Below are 17,005 nucleotides of genomic sequence, written 5' to 3' on the forward strand. Positions count from 1 at the left end.
TTAAGTAGCTGAGTTGAGGATAAAGCATTGTCACATTTAGTTTCTGGTAAAGGGTATTTGAAAACTATTCTTATTTCTTTAGAAAGTTCAAAGCCCAATAGTTTTGGGTAATTGATTAAGCGTCTGGTAATACCAACTCTTTGTGTATTTTGATCTGATCTGAGAGAGAAGCAAACATACGCTGGAATGTTCCATCAATGTTTCCTTTGTTTATGTCTCCAGACTTTGACAGCCAAAGAAAGTAGTTTGATTTACTGGGATGAATAAAGGGTTTATGGACAGGTTTTTTTTTTTTTTTTTTTTTCTGATTGATGTTAATGTTGCTACTATTATCGTGGTTTTTTTTTTTTTTTTTTTTTTTTGTTTTTTTTTTTTTTTTTGGACAGAGTCTCCCTCTGTGGCCCAGGCTAGAGTGCTGTGGCGCGGTCTTGGCTCACGGCAAGCTCCGCCTCCAGGGTTCACGCCGTTCTCCTGCCTCAGCCTTAGTAGCTGGGACTACCAGCACCCGCCACCACGCCCGGCTAATTTTTTTGTATTTTTAGTAGAGACAGGGTTTCACCGAGTTAGCCAAGATGGTCTGGATCTCCTGACCTCGTGATCCGCCCGCCTCAGGCTCCCAAAGTGCTGGGATTGTTACAAGCGTGAGCCACCACGCCCAGCCTATTATCGTGGTTTTACTACCACCTTTTCACAAATGTTTCCTGCACAGTGCTTCCTCTAGGGCCAAGGGGAATTCCTCTTGGGGGCAAGTATGTCCTCGCTCTGATTTGTGTGTATTCCCTCTAGAGACCAAAATAAGAGCCCAGAATTTTAAGGGATCCTAAGGTAAAGATAAGGACTCCCAGCAAAACCCAAACACTTGATAACTTCTTAAATAAGTAAAAAGTTACAGTAGCATATGAACCATTGGATCTCGAATCTAGGCCCACATCAAAATCACCTCTACAGTTTTTAAAACACAGGTGCTTACATTCTTAGGTACTGTAATTCAGTAGTTCTGGGTAAAGAACCAGGTATCTATATTTCATACCTTCATAGACTGCAGTCAGGAATGAGAACCTCTGTCTTGTATAGAATAGACAAGTTCCTAACAGCCTGAGCCAGAATGGGGAAGTTATCTTCATTTTATATCCAAACTTACGTTTTGATTTTTTTTTAAACATGTGGATGTATTATTATTATCATAGGCCGGGCACCACGGCTCACACCTGTAATCCCAGCTCTTTGCGTTGAGGCCAAGGCAAGAGGATCACTTGAGCCTAGGAGTTCAAGACCAGCCTGGACAACATAGGGAGACCTCATTTCTATAAAAAAATTAAAAAATTAGCCAGGTATAGTGGTACACACATGTAGTCTCAGCTACTCAAGAGGCTGAGGTGGGAGGATCCCTCTAGCCCAGGAGGTTGAGGCTGCAGTGAGCTGTGATTGTGCCACTGTACTTCCATCTGGGTGACAGAGACCCTGTCTCGAAAAAAGGAAAAATTATCATAAAAACAGTTTAATTTGCAAGTGACATGAATATATGATTGCAAATTGTGTATATACATAGATCCTATGTACCACATCTTTTCTCCTTTCACAGACTCTCAAATTATAAAATACAGTAAACTCAGTTGCCCTTCAACCATTTTGGACTTTGGGACTTTTTTCAAATGAATAATATATGTAAATCTCATGACATTATAATGAGAGGCAGAGCATACTAAATTGTAAGTTTCTAAGGGCAAACGGTTAGTGCTTTAATTTCCCAGTTTCAGTTGTTCCTACTGAGGGCCTGGCACGTGCCCAGTGGAGGTCAGTTGCCCATGAAAAGTACAATGAGCCCCCTGGGTTTTTGTGTGGTGTTTTGTTGTTTGTTTTGCTTTTTTTTTTCTTTCTTTTTTTTTTTTTTTGAGACAGAGTCTTGCTCTGTTGCCCAGGCTGGAGTGCAATGGCATGATCTTGGCTCACTGCAACCTCTGCCTCCCAGGTTCAAGCGATTCTCCCCCCTCCCTCCCCAGTAACTGGGACTACAGGCGTGCACCACCACGCCGGGTATTTTTAGTAGAGACAGGGTCTCACCATATTGGCCAGGCTGGTCTTGAACTCCTGACCTTAGGTGATCTGCCCACCTCAGCCTCCTAAAATGCTGAGATTACAGGGGTGAGTCACTGCACCCAGCCACCTCCTGGTTTTTTATTTCTAGCTTTCCTGAAAAGCTAGAGCCCATTCATTCAGGGCCTCAGTTGTTTTCTGGCAAACCAACATGAATTTTGGGGGGAAAACTTTGAGTCTAGTCCCTCTAAATGAAATTTGCTAGAAAAAGGAAAACTTTGTTAAGTATAAGGAGAATCAATTCTAGATAACATCAAGGTAGAGTAAGATACGATGAATCTGTAATAAAAAATAAAGTAGAAAAAATCCAATACAGTTTTACAAAAATCTGAGAGAATTTGTTGACATTGGGCACGAAGTGTATTTAATTATTATTCAAAGAGCTAGTGACTCTGTTCACAACTGCAATATGATATGAACATAAGTAACAAGATAGTATCAAAACTTAGAGAATTTTTAAGCCAATATTTTAAAGAAATATTTATTCAGGCATATTTTGACCCATATTTATACATTCAAACAAGATTCATGAAATCATATGTACGAAGGTCACACTTAGATGACATTTACTTTTGCTTTTGAAATGGGGATCTCTCCTTCTTTAGGCAACATAGCTTGGTTCCCAGCAACATTTTTTCTTTCAAACCCATTCTCTTGGTTTAATTTTTTAAGTGTCTTTTGCCACTAGCTTTCAAATAAATTATTTAGCCCTCTGAAAATGTTTTAAACATGAATCCAGCCAAAGCTGATGTAAGTGAACCCAGAGGAATTGACAACACACAAAATGAAAGTTTTTGTCTTAAATGGGGCTATGAGAAAATGAGAAAAAAAAAACTGATGGAAGAAGAACTTCAATTTTCAGTTGCCAAAGAGGAGAAATGAGTGCAAGACAAAAGTGGGACAAGACGACACCTTCCTAGGCTTTTCATTCTCTATCCAGAAGCAATAATTAGAATATTCAGTGCCCATTGTAAATGGACAAGTTGCTAGCTTGCAAAAAGTTAATTGTTACATAGCAGAGTGCAAGGCTACTTTGTCAAAAACAGAAAGATTGCAACAGGCTACAGTAAATGTTTACTGGTACTTAGTTAACATGTAAGATTTAATTAAACAAAAAGTTATCAGCAGGCATAAATTTCACAAGGAAGTTTCATTTTGTGGCAAATGGCCAAGGATAGAGAAAAATTAACTGCAATTTTCTCAAGTTCACAAAGCAAAAATGAAAATTTTTGTACTCTGACTCTTACCCTAAATAATTGTAGAAATGGGAACAGCTTTGAGCCAAAATGGCCAAATTAAAAACCATTCATGCCTAATCCGAGTGAGCTCCCACCTGAGTTTACAAAAATGCTCCCAGAGGATAAACAAGAAGTCTTACAAGTCTGTCTTACTGATGGTAAGGCACAAGGAAGATAGTAGGAAACACAACAGGGATAAGAGGAAACAGGGTAGAGCTGCTTCAAGGAAGCAAGCGTGGGCAAAGCAATCAGCTGAGATCTGTTTCCACAAGTAATGTTTATATCTTCATTAAATCAGAGACTCTAGCCAAGGAAATACCCCCAGGGACTATGAGCCAGGATTCTTGCTGATGCTTTAGCTTGTAATGAACTGCTAAAGAAATAAAGTTGGTACAGAAAGAGAACCAGGCTTATTTTCCTACCTACAGACCCCAGATTCCTAGTTCCAGAGTGGGAAGGGACCTTAGCATTCACAATCTTACTATTTTACCATTGAGAAAACTGAAACTCAGGAAGTTTTTTCCAAACTTCATCTCCCCTCAATGCCTCAGTCTAGGTACCTCCCAAATGCCCTCTGATTGCTACTGTTTGGACACAGTGCTGGAGCCCTCTTAGACTCTATATTTTTGGTCCGCAGAATCCTTAGAATAAAAGGTTCCCAACAAGCTACGTACTCCCTTTTACACATGCCCACACACAAAAAAAACACACACAGGACAAAGGCAAGAACAAATCTCTCACTGAAATAGAATGACAAGCAGTTAGCACACATGATACATTGACAATGGGATGATGTGGAATTATTGCAAAAGGACAAGTTCAGAGATTGCTACTATCTAGAAATGTGAAAATGAAGTAAGACCGAGGAGAAAATAGGCAGACAAAATAATTATATGTATTCACAGTGAAGAAACCTGCAAACACTATCTCAGCCAGATGATCAAAAGCCAGCATCAACAGTGGTAACTCATGGTGATAGTGTGTATCCTTGGTATAATGTGATGAAAATGGCACTTTACTCCATGGTCTTCCTTTCAAAACATGTAATCCCAGTCCTATCATGAGAAAACATTAGGTAAATTCCAATCGAGGAGCATTTTGTAAACTACTTGACAGTACTCCTCAAAACTGCCATCAGAACTGAGGAAGTCTGATAAACTGTTACAACCAAGAGGAAGCTAAAGAGACACAGCAGGGAAATGCAATGTGGCATCTTGGATGGGATCATTGAACAGAAAAAGAATATTAGATAAAAAACTAAGGAAATTGAAATAAAGTATGGACTTTAGTTAATACTAATGTATCAATATTGGTTCATTATTTGTAACAAGCATGCCATAGTAATGTGAGATGTTAATAATAGGGGAACTTAGGTGCAGAGTATATAGGAATTTTCTGAGCTCTCTCTACAGTTTTTCTATAAATCTAAAACTGTTATGAAATAAAATGGTAATTTTAAAGAAAATTTTATTTACACAGTACACATGTTGGTGGTTTTGAAGTCATAGACACCGGCTTATAATTTAATTTCTGTTTATAAACCTTGTAACCCTTAATAACGCTTGGCTTTATTTTTCTCATCTCTAAAATGAGGCTGAAGCAGAGAGGTGAAGCAAGATGGTGGAATAGAAGGCACCACCGATCGTCTCCCCCACAAAGACACCAATTTAACAACTATCTACACAGGGAAATCACCTGTGTAAGAACCAACTCTCAGGTTAGCCCTCATAGTAACAGGTTTTATCTTTATATCTCTGAAAGTGGCACCGAAGAGATAGAAAAACATCTTGAACGGCCAGTGCTACCCCTCCCCACTCCACAGCAGCAGCATGGTTCAGACAGCATTTCTCTCTGCAGGGAGAACAAGAACATACTAATTCTGAGGCATTGAACTCAGTGCTTCCCTGTTTAACTGGACCAAACTCAGCTGCTTACCCATGAAGGGAATGTTTAAACCAGCCCTAGCCAGAGGGGAATCACTGATTCCCGCAGTCTGAACTTGAATTCCCACAAACCTCACCCCCAAGGACTAAACTGCTCTGGGTCTCAAGTAAACTGAAAAGGCAGTCTTGGCCATGAGGACTGCAACTCTTAGGCAAGTCCTAGTGCTGAACTGGGCCCAGAGACAGGGGACCTGGGGTGTGGAAGGCACATGACATACTGAGACACCAGCTGGGGTGGCTAAGGGATTGGCATCACCCCTCCCCTACCCCAGGCTGCACGGCTTGTGGCTCCAAAAGAGACTCCTTCCTTCTGCTTGAGGAGAGGAGAAAGAGGAGTGAGGACTTTGTCTTGCATCTTGGATATCAGCTCAGCAACAGGATAGGGAACCAGTCGGAGTTGTGAGGCCCCCATTTCAGATCCTAGTTCCTAGATAACATTTCTAGACACACCCTAGCCCAGAAGAGAATCTGCAGCCTGCCCAGAAGAGAATCTGCAGCCCTGAAGGGAAGGACCCAGTCTTGGCAGCATTTATCACCTGCTAACCGAAGAGCCCTTGGGGGCTAAATAACAAGCAGTGATACCCAAGTTCTACGTCAAGTGTCTTGAGTGAGCCTCTGAGACTTGCTGGCTTCAGGTGAGACTCAGCGTTTTATCAGCTTTGGTGGCTACAGGGTGAAACTCCTTCTGCTTGAGAAAAGCAGAGAGAAAAGTAAAGGGGAGTTTATCTTGCACCTTAGGTACCAGCACAGCCACAGTGAGGGAGAGCACCAAGGAGGCTCTTGGGGACCTTGATTCCAGGGCTTAACTTGGATGGCATCTCTGCACCTACCCTGGGCCAGAAGGAAGCCCGTTGCCCTGAAGGGTGAGTCCCAGGCCAGGCAGCATTCACCACAAGCTGACATAAGAGCCCTTAGGCCTTAAGGGACTATCAGTGATAGTCTGGCTGTACTACTCCTCATGGCCTGTGGTGGTGTACTTGGGATGAGGCCCCTCTGCCTTTAAAAAAAGGAGGGAAGAATGGGAAGGACTATGTATTGCGGTTTGAGTGCAGCTTAGCTGCAGTACAATAGAACAGCAGCTAGACTCCTAAGGTTTTTGATTCTAGTCCCGGACTCCTGGTTGGCACCTCTGGACCCACCCAGGTTCTGGGGGAACCCACTGCTCTGAAGGGAAGGACACAGTCCTGGCTGGGTTGCCACCTGCTGATTATAGAGCCACTGGACCTTAAGCAAACATAGGCAGTTGCTAGGGAGTGGTTACAGTAGGCTTTGGGCAAGACCCAGTGCTGTGCTGGCACTAGGTCTGACGACTTCAGGGTCAGACTAGTGGTGGTGGCAACAGGAGTGCTTGTGTCACTTTTCCCCAAGCTTTAGGTGGCTCAGAACAGAGAGGCTTCATTTGTTTGGGAGAAAGTAAGGGAAGAGAAAAAGAGTCTGTGCCTGGTAATCCAGAAAATTCTCTTGGATCCAGTCCAAGACTGTCAAGGCAGTACTTCCACAAGTCTTCAAGAACCACAGTATTACTAGGTTTGGGGACCCCTCTAAAGCAGATACAGCTTAGATCACAACACCTAAGTCCTTTCAAATATCTGGAAAGTCTTCCCAAGAAAAATGAGTACAAACAAGCCTAGACAGTGCCAACTACAATAAATATCTAATTATTCAATGCCTAGACACCAAAGAACAACTATTAGCATCAACAACATCCAGTAAAACATGACCTCACCAAACAAACTAAATAAGCTGCCATGGGCCAATCCTGGAGAAACAGAGATATGTGACCTTTCAGACACAGAATTCAAAATATCTGTGTTGAAGAACCTCAAAGAAATTCAAGATAACACAGAAAAGGAATCCAGAATTCTATCAGACAAATATAAGAAAGAGATTGAAATAATTAAAGGGAATCAAGCAGAAATTCTGGAGTCGAGAAATGCAAATGGCACACTTAAGAATGCATAAGAGTCTTTTTATAGCAGAATTCATCAAGCAGAAGAAAGAATTAGCAAGCTTGAAGACAGGCTATTTGAAAGTAGAGGAGACAAAAGAAAAAATAGCCTCAAGAGGGAAAATCTGAGACTTTTTTTTTTTTTTTTTGGAGATGGAGTCTTGCTCTGTCACCCAGGCTGGAGTGCAGTGGCACGATCTTGGCTCACTGCAAGCTCTGCCTCCCTGGTTCACGCCATTCTCCTGCCTCAGCCACCCGAGTAGCTGGGACTACAGGCGCCTGCCACCATGCCTGGCTAATTTTTTGTATTTTTAGTAGAGATGGGGTTTCACCATGTTAGCCCAGATGGTCTCGATCTCCTGACCTTGTGATCCTCTCACCTCAGCCTCCCAAAGTGCTGGGATTACAGGTGTGAGCCACCACACCAGGCCTTTTTTTTTTTTTTTTTGAGATGGAGTCTGGCTCTGTCAACCAGTCTGGAGTGCAGTGGCATGATCTCAGCTCACTGCAACCTCCACCTCCCAGGTTTAAGTTTCCTGCCTCAGCCTTCCAAGTAGCTGGGATTACAGGTGTGCACCACCCGCCCAGCTAATTTTTGTATTTTCAGTAGAGATGGTGTTTCACCACGTTGGTCAGGCTGGTCTCGAACTCCAGACCTCAAGTGATCTGCCCACCTCGTGAAAATCTATGACTTACTGGCCTTATAGAGGAGGTAAGGAAAGAGATAGGTGTAGAAAATTTATTCAAAGGAATAATAACAGAGAACTTCTCAAACCTAAGAGAAAAGAAATGAATAACACACAATGGAGCTCTAATATGTCTGGCAGCAGACTTTTCAGTGGAAAGCTTACGGGCCAGGAGAGAGTAGCATGGCATATTTAAAGTGCTGAAGGAGAAAAAAGTTTACCCTAGAATAGTATATCTGGCAAAAATGTCCTTCAAACGTGAAGTAGAAATAAAGACTTTCCTAGACAAACAAAAGCTGAAGGACTTCATCAACACCAGACATGTCCTACGAGAAATGCTTAAGTGGGGAGTACTTCAATCAGAAAGAAAAGGATGTTAATCTGCAATAAGTAATCACATGAAGGTAGAAAACTCACTGGCAATAGTAAGTACTACCCAAAGCAATCTGTAGATTCAATGCAATCTCTACCAAAAAACCAATGACATTCTTCACAGAAATAAAGAAAACAATTCTAAAATTTATATTGAACCAAAGAAGACCCGGAATAGCCAAAGCGGTCCTAAGCAAAAAGAACAAAACTGAAATAATCACATTATCTGACTTCACATTATACTACAGAGCTATAGTAACCCAAACAGCATGGTACTGGCATAAAAACAGACACATAGACCAGTGCAACAGAATAGAGAGCCCAGAAATAATCCCACAGTGAACTCATTTCCCACAGTGAACTAATTTTTGACAATGATGCCAAGAACATATACTGAAGAAAAGACATTAATAAATGGTGCTAGGAAAACTGAAGATCCACATGGAGAAGAATGAAACTAGCCCTTTATCTCTTGCCATATACAAAAATCAAACCAAAATGTATTGAAGACTTAAATATAAGACCTTAACCTATGAAACTACTACAAGAAAACATTGGGGAAAATCTCCAGGATATCGGTCTGTGCAAAAATTTCTTGAGTAATACCCCACAAGCACAGGCAACCAAAGCAAAAATGGACAAATGGGATCACATCAAGTTAAAAAGCTTCTGCTCAGCAAAGGAAAGAATCAACAAAGTGAAGAGACAACCCACAGAATGGGAGAAAATATCTGCAAACTATCCATCTGACAAGGAATTAATAACCAGACTATATAAGGAGCTCAGACAACTGTATAGGAAGAGATCTAATAATCTAATCAAAAAATGGGCAAAAGATTTGAATAGACATTTCTCAAAAGAGGACATACAAATAGTAAACTTGCATATGAAAAGGGGCTCAACATCACTGATCATCAGAGAAATGCAAATCAAAACTACAGTGAGATATCACCTCACCCCAATTAAAATGTTAAAATGGCTTATGTCCAAAAGGCCATAACAAATGCTGTCAAGGATGTGGAGAAAAGGGAACCCTTATACACTGTTTGTGGGAATGTAAATTAGTACAACCACTGTGGAAAACAGTTTACAGCCTCCTCAAAGAAGTAAAAATAGAGCTATCATTTGATCCAGCAATTCCACTGCTGGTTATATAACCAAAAGAAAGGAAATGCGTATTTTGAAAAGCTATCTGCACTCCCATGTTTGTTACAGCATTGTTCACAATAGCTAAGATTTGGGAGCAACCTCAGAGTCCATTAACAGATGAATGGATAAAGAAAATGTGGTATAACATAATTGGAAGTAAAACACTCCTCAGCAAATGCAAAAGAACAGAAATCACAACAAACTGTCTCTCAGACCACAGTGCAATCAAATTAGAACTCAGGATTAAGAAACTCACTCAAAACCACACAACTACCTGGAAACTGAACAACCTGCTCCTGAATAACTACTGGGTAAATAACAAAATGAAGGCAGAAATAAAGGTGTTCTTTGAAACCAATGGGAACAAAGACACAACGTACCAGAATCTCTGGGACACATTTAAAGCAGTATGTAGATGGAAATTTATAGCACTAAATGCCCACAAGAGAAAGCAGGAAAAATCTAAAATCGATACCCTAACATTACAATTAAAAGAACTAGAGAAGAAAGAGCAAAAAAATTCAAAAGCTAGCAGAAGACAAGAAATAACTAAGATCAGAGCAGAACTGAAGGAGATAGAGACACGAAAAACCCTTCAAAAAAAATCAATGAATCCAGGAGCTTGCATTTTGAAAAGATCAACAAAATAGATAGACCGCAGGCCAGACTAATAAAGAAGAAAAGAGAGAAGAATCAAATAGAAACAATAAAAAATGATAAAGGGGTTATCACCACTGATCCCACAGAAATACAAACTCCTATCAGAGAATACTATAAACACCTCTACGCAAATAAACTCAAAAATCTAGAAGAAATGGATAAATTCCTGGACACATACACCCTCCCAAGTCTAAACCAGGAAGAAGTTGAATCCCTGAATAGGCCAATAACAGTAATTAATAGCCTACCTTCCAAAAAAAGTTCAGGACCAGATGGATTCACAGCTGAATTCTACTAGAGGTTCAAAGAGGAGCTGGGTACCATTCCTTCTGAAACTATTCCAAAGTATAGAAAAAGAGGGAATCCTCCCTAACTCATTTTATGAGGCCAGCATCATCCTGATACCAAAACCTGGCAGAGACACAACAAAAAAAGAAAATTTCAGGCCAATATCTCTGATAAACATCGATGTGAAAATCCTCAATGAAATACTGGCAAACTGAATCCAGCAGCACATAAAAAGCTTATCCACCATGATTAAGTTAGCTTCATCCCTGGGATGCAAGGCTGGTTCAACATGCGCAAATCAATAAATGTAATCCATCACATAAACAGAGCCAACAACAAAAACCACATGATTATCTCAATAGATGCAGAGAAGGCTTTCACCAAAGTCAGCACCCTTTTATGCTAAAAACTTTCAATTAACCAAGTATCGATGGAATGTATCTCAAAATAATAAGAGCTATTTATGACAAACCCACTGCCAATATCATACTGAATGGGCAAAAACTGAAAGCATTCCCTTTGAAAACCAGCACAAGACAAGGATGCCTTCTCTCACCACTCCTATTCAACATAGTATTGGAAGTTCTGGCCAGGGCAATCAGGCAAGAGAAAGAAATAAAATGTATTCAAATAGGAAGAGAGGAAGTCAAATTGTCTCTGTTTGCTGATGACATGATTGTATATTTAGAAAACCCCACCAAGTCAGCCCAAAATGTTCTTAAGCTAATAAACAACTTCAGCAAAGTCTCAGGGTAAAAATCTCAGCAAAGTCTCAGGGTACAAAATCAATGTGCAAAAATCACAAGCATTCCTATACACCAATAACAGACAAAGAGCCAAATCATGAGTGAACTCCCATTCACAATTACTACAAAGAGAATAAAATACCTAGGAATTCAACTTACAAGGGATGTGAAGGACCTCTTCTAGGAGAACTACACAAACCACTGCGCAAGGAAATAAGAGAGGACACACATAAATGGAAAAACATTCCATGCTCATGGACAGGAAGAATCAATATCGTGAAAATGGCCATACTGCCCAAAGTAATTTATAAATTCAATGCTATCCCCCTCAAACTACCATTAACTTTCTTCACAGAATTGAAAAAAACTACTTTAAACTTCATGTGGAACCAAAAAAGAGCCCGCATAGCCAAGGCAATCCTAAGCAAAAAGAACAAAGCTGAAGGCATCACACTACCTGACTTCAAACTATACTACAAGGCGACAGTAACCAAAACAGCATGGTACTGGTACCAAAACAGATATATACACAAACAGAACAGAACAGAGGCCTCAGAAAGAACACCACACATCTACAACCATCTGATCTTTGACAAACATGACAAAAACAAGAAATGGGGAAACGATTCCCTATTTAATAAATGGTGTTGGGAAAACTGGCTAGCCATATGCAGAAAACTGAAACTGGACCCTTTCCTTATACCTTATACAAAAATTAACTCAAGGTGCATTAAACACTTAAACATAAGACCTAAAACCATAAAAACCCTAGAAGAAAACCTAGGCAATACCATTCAGGGCATAGGCATGGGCAAAGACTTCATGTCTAAAACACCAAAAGCAATGGCAACAAAAGCCAAAATTGACAAATGGGATCTAATTAAAATAAAGAGCTTCTGCACAGCAAAAGAAACTATCATCAGAGTGAACAGGCAACCTACAGAATGGGAGAAAATTTTTATAATCTATCCATCTGACAAAGGGCTAATATCCAGAATCTACAAAGAACTTAAACAAATTTACAAGAAAAAAACAACCCCATCAAAAAGTGGGTGAAGGATATGGACACTTCTAAAAAGAAGACATTTATGCATCCAACAAACATATGAAAAAAGCTCATCATCACTTGTCATTAGAGAAATGAAAATCAAAACCACAATGAGATACCATCTCATGCCAGTTAGAATGGCGATCATTAAAAAGTCAGGAAACAACAGATGCTGGAGAGGGTGTGGAGAAATAGGAATGCTTTTACACTGTTAGTGGGAGTGTCAATTAGTTCAACCATTGTGGAAGACAGTGTGGCGATTCCTCAAGGATCTAGAACTAGAAATACCATTTGACCCAGCAATCCCATTACTGGGTATATACCCAAAGGATTATAAATCATTCTACTGTAAAGACACATGCACACATATATCATTCTATTATAAAGACACATGCACATGTATGTTTATTGTGGCACTATTTACAATAGCAAAGACTTGGAACCAACTCAAATGTCCATCAGTGATAGACTGGATAAAGAAAATGTGGCACATATACACCATGGAAGGCTATGCAGCCATAAAAAAGGATGAGTTCATGGCCTTTGCAGGGACAAAGGCACATTAATGGCAGTTAATGTGATCAGGGCCAGGGAAACTGAATCAACTTAGCCAAATATTCAAGAGATTCTCTCACAAAGCAGGCTGAGGCATTAACTGTTATATTTTTTGGGGGAATATAACAGTTCAAGAGATTGTGTCTGACTGTGAGGCTGGTTCCTCCTAGTTGAAACATCCTCATGAAAAACCAACTCAGGCTCAGAGCCTGCTCAAGAAGGACCAAGATGGAGTGCAGGAATGTTCGGGTCTCCATGGAATGTGTAGCTACTTTTGGTATTTTATGTCCCTAGCCCACTGTTGTAACCACCCAATGGGTTCACCTTGCCCACTACCTAGACAGAGCCGGTTTATCAAGACAGAGAAATTGCTATAGAGAAAGAGTAATTCACTCAGAGCCCGCTGTGTGGGAGACAAGAGTTTTACTTTTATTCAAATTAGTATCCCCGAGCATTCAGAGAGTTTTTATGGACAACTTGGTGGGTAGAGAGAAGCCAGTGAGCCAGGAGTGCTAATTGGTTAGGTAGGAGATGAAATCATGGGAAGTTGAAGCTGTCCTCTTGCACTGAGTCAGTTCCTGGGTATGGGCCACAAGATCAGATGAGCCAGTTTATCAATCTGGGTGGTGCCAGCTGATCCATCAAGTGCAAGGTCTGCAAAATATCTGAAGCACTGATAGGAGCAGTTTAAGGAGGGTCAGAATCTTGTAGCCTCCAGCTGCCTGACTCCTAAACCATAATTTCTAATCTTGTGGCTAATTCGTTAGTCCTACCAAGGCAGTCTAGTCCCCAGGCAAGAAGGAGGTTTGTTTTGGAAAAGGGCTGTTATCATCTCTGTTTAAACTATAAACTAAGTTCCTCCCAAAGTTAGTTCAGCCTACACCCAGGAAGGAACAAGGACAGCTTAAAGTTAGAACCAAGATGGAGTTGGTTAGATCTCTTTCATAATCTCAGTCATAATTTTGCAGAGGTGGTTTCACTGTTGTGAACTGAATTGAGTCAACCCAAAATTCATATGCTGAAGTCCTGATTCCTCAGTGCCTCAGAATGGAATTGTATTTGCAGATCAGTTAAGTTTAAATAAAGTCATTAGAGTAGGACTTAATCCAATATGACTGGTGTCCTTTTAGAAGGAAGAGACTAGAACACAGACGTGTGCAGAAGAAAGACCACATGAAGATACAAGGAGAAGGCAGCCACCTGCAAGCCAAAGAGGGAGGCCTCAGAAGAAACCAGCCCTGCCAATATCTTCATCCTGGCCTTCCAGCCTCCAGAACTTAAAACAATTTCTGTTGTTTAAGCCACTTAGACTGATACCCTGAGCAGACTAATACATCTGCTATAGAGAAACACCTAGGGAGCCTGGCTCAAATTCTTCCTACTCTCTCACTCTCCTTGTCAATCCTGCTTCTCAGATTAGAATTACAGTGCATACTGAGACATGTGACAATTCATCTGTATAAATAATCTTTTCATATAAACTTAATTGTATAAACAGAAATGTATTTGTATAAATAAATTTATTTATAGAAATATAAACCGGTAGATAATGTGAATCCCTTAATGTGAAATTAAGAAAATACTCTAGTAAGGAGTTTGCCAAAGTAGGTTTGTCTACAAAAATTAATTATCTGGTAACATATATTTGGAAAATACTGTATACCATAGGTCTTGTTAGAACCTCACAGTGTACATGAGCATATTAAAGGTTTTGAGAAGTACTGCAATAAACAAATGTGTTTGAGCAATATTTAACCCAGCATTTGAGAAAATATTTGACCATGGAACTCTTTCTTTCAGGAAGGTTTCTAGTGACAATTCACTTTGATAAATGTTCTGATCTAAACTGCCTCCCACTTACCAATCATCACGTCAATGTGTTATTTCCTCAGAAGTCAGTTAATGTCATCCTTTTTTTATTCTGATGATATTTGTTTTTCAGAGGGTGACATTTATTGGCTGCCTTCCCAGATTCTGAAACTTCTAGGCTTTTATTCCTAAACTATAGAAAAATAAAATTCTCTTAGTAAGGCAAGGAGAAAGGAAAAACAGAAGTTAGTATAATTAACTTGTCTCATCATCAAAACGGAAGCTAGTGTCATTATTTTGTCACATCATTTAACTATAAAAGTTTCAACAGAGGCCAAGAAAATACAAGAAGCTCCCACTTGATGAAATATACTTTTGGAAAGGCCATCTTTTTTGAGGCTCTCTTAGAACCTCTGATTGTAGCTGGTATTTTTAAGAGCCCAGGTAAATAAGATAACTAGAGCCCAGGTAAATAGAGAAGTGTGCCTTTCCTCCCCATAGTCAGGGGTACGCCAACATTCTATAAAGACAGGTTAATGAGAGAGATGCAAAACTAGTTTATTTAATCAATATTTTATGTGACACAGGAGCCTTGAGAAATACAAATACCCAAAGACCCAGGGAAAACTGCATTTTTAAGCTTAGATTCAATGAAGAATGGATAGCCATGTAGAAATGTGATTGGACAGAAGGTTATAATCTAATGGCAATAGACTGAGGGGGAAACCCAGAAGGTTATGATCTAATGGTAATAGACTGAGGAGGAAACCAAGCAAGGCTTGTCTGTTCAGATTCTTCTTGGCCTGTCTGTGTAGCATTTCTTCCCTCCTGGGTATGGGGCAGGATCCCTCTGGAATAAGAATCTTCAAGGGAGAAGGAGGAGAGTGACCTTTCTAGGTTTTATGGCTTGTGTGTGGGGAGAGGAATTCTAGTTTCTATGATCAGCCCTCGGGAAGAGGAACTCTAGAGTCTATGACTTAATTCAGGGAAGAATGAGGCGTGGGAGACAGGAGAGTAGGCGAAGGTCAGAGAAACCTTGCTTCTTAGTCTTTGCAATCTCCTTCAGTTCAAAGTACTCAGCATGCCAAGGTGCCATATTTTGACGCACTGTGTTCTGAGCCCTGATAGAATCTATCTGTTACTCATATGACTGCTGAAGGGGCCTTTCTGGAAATTAACATTTATTCTATCTCTAGCCATCTACAATTTGGCTTTTATCTTGATTTTAAGAGAAAAGATAGCTCAATGAGTTAAAAGCTATTGTTATTTATAATTGATTTTTGTCTTGCTCCTTGGCCAAGAGATCGATAGAACAATTAGAATTATTATTTTGTCTTTTCTTCACCTTCATGTCTCTTAAGATCCTGATTGTCATTTTAGATTCTTCACTGTGGGAGACCACGGCTTTTGAAAAGTCAGCCAACCAGCTTGAGAGTGAATATAATCACCCATTTTCTAAAATGAGTAAGTGAGGATGTAACTTACAAACCTGCTAGATTCCTCTGTTGAATTGCAAATAAAACTAGAGAAGCTGTCCAGAATCTCAGAATTGAAAAATGAAATGATGATTATCCCATTTTTCTATTAACAGAAGAGGAGACTTGGGACCAGCCTCCGCTGTGTGGTACCGAGCAAGAGCAGCTGCAGACATGCAGAGCTGGTTTCCAACTCAGGCGAGGCAGTGTATCAGCTGTGTAATCCTAGCAATTCCTTCAACCCCTCTGCAACTGTCTCTCCCCCTGCAAAATGTAACAATTGCTGCTGTGCCCCCCTTACGGGATGCTGAAAAAAGTTAAGTAGGATCAAATGAGTTTGTATCTGGAAAACATCATGATGGGAGGTTGAACTTGGTGGTATAAGGGTAGAAAATTGTGATATCTTTCCTTCCCATAGAAGGCGGACAGCTAACACTCTTAAAGCACAAGACAGGTTAACAAAAGAAAAGCATAACAAATCTATTTAATCAAAGTTGTGTGTGACACAAGAGCCTTCAGAAGTGAAGATCTAAAGATCCAGGGGAAACTTTTTATGTTTAGGTTGGATAAAGAATGGATAGCCATGTAGAACTGTGATTGGACAGGTTATGATCTAATGGTAATAGACTGAGGGGGAAACCCCACAAGACCTGTCTGTTCAGGTTCTTCTTGGTCTCTCTGCATAGCATTCCTTTCCTGTCCAGTAGAGGTTAGGACACCTGTTACATGAAGGTCCTCAAGAGAGAAGGGACAAAGTTACCTTTCTAGGTTTTATGACTTGCTTTGCAGAAGAAGACTTTTAGTTTCTATGACCCAACTTGGTGAAGAAGAATTCTGGTTTCTATGACTCACTTTGCAGAGGGTAATGGGGAAGACAGGAGAATGGGAGGAGATCAAGATGTTGAAGAGATCTTGTTTCTGAGGCATGCATGAACTCCTGGGCTCAAGTGATCCTCCTGCCTCAGCCTCCCAAGTAGCTGGCACTATAGGTGTG

This window comes from Pan troglodytes, chromosome 2, assembly GCF_028858775.2.
Source record: "Pan troglodytes isolate AG18354 chromosome 2, NHGRI_mPanTro3-v2.0_pri, whole genome shotgun sequence".
Classification (NCBI taxonomy): Eukaryota; Metazoa; Chordata; class Mammalia; order Primates; family Hominidae; genus Pan; species Pan troglodytes.